A 959-nucleotide genomic window follows, 5' to 3' on the forward strand; every position below is an offset into this window, starting at 1 on the left:
CGAATTTTCTTAAGCTTGTTATAAATGTTTGCAATTAGTTGTGTTGTTGTTCTCCTTATTGGTGCACTGTCACTCAGTTAGTCTTCTTTTACTTCTCTACGACGCATTTAGGAGTAGGGCCACCACCATACCCCCCAAAATAAATCCACTTAAGACGCAGCCACCAGGTCCAGCAAGTTTCTTGGTAAATGTCTGTGCATTATCGGGCACAGTCCGGCGTCCAGTGACGGAACTGGAAACTACGGGGCCCGCTGGACTAGGCGAGGGACCCTCTTCAGCTACAGGACGGTGCTAGACCTGTAATGCATATTGTATATTGAGGGGGACTTTACTTCAGAGCCTGTGTGCGGCGGGGAGGTGCCTTTCCGCTTATCCACGTATGAGTAGATTGAAAGACGGCGCGCCAGCAGCGACGGCAACTCCACGGTGGCGAAAGCACGAAATCCACGGATATAGTAATAATGGAAAAAAAAAAAGTTTCAGGCTTTTGCTGCACTGTTCCGTCGCGTTACGAGAGCTCGACTCTTGCAGCGGTGATCTAATACCATGTCCGTGCCCGTGGAACTGAAGGTGCTCGGCGGCTCTTCGGCTTGGACAGGGCGCGTTTTCTCATTTAACAAGCCTCGGAGATCACACGGAGGAGGGGTGAATTAACCGAGGAAATTGTTGCATTCGGCACCGAAGAACCAACAGTGTGACTGGAACATGAAACGTGCAAAAACACCCCCCACAATACTGCCCCGTTGAGCTAAGACTGTGTTGGTAGTGTATATTAGCCTGCAGTACATTTGTGTGGACATAATCTTGATTGCAGGATACATTTTTAAATTGACTGTCAGCGATGACGCAATTTCCTCTCTGCGCTATGTAGCCTATGATTGGTAAACAAAGTAGCAGAGGTCCACGTTTGACCGGAGAATCAGTAGAGTGGGTGACCGGTGTAACCTAGCGGTCATAGG

This window comes from Sardina pilchardus, chromosome 16 (assembly GCF_963854185.1).
Source record: "Sardina pilchardus chromosome 16, fSarPil1.1, whole genome shotgun sequence".
Taxonomy (NCBI): domain Eukaryota; kingdom Metazoa; phylum Chordata; class Actinopteri; order Clupeiformes; family Clupeidae; genus Sardina; species Sardina pilchardus.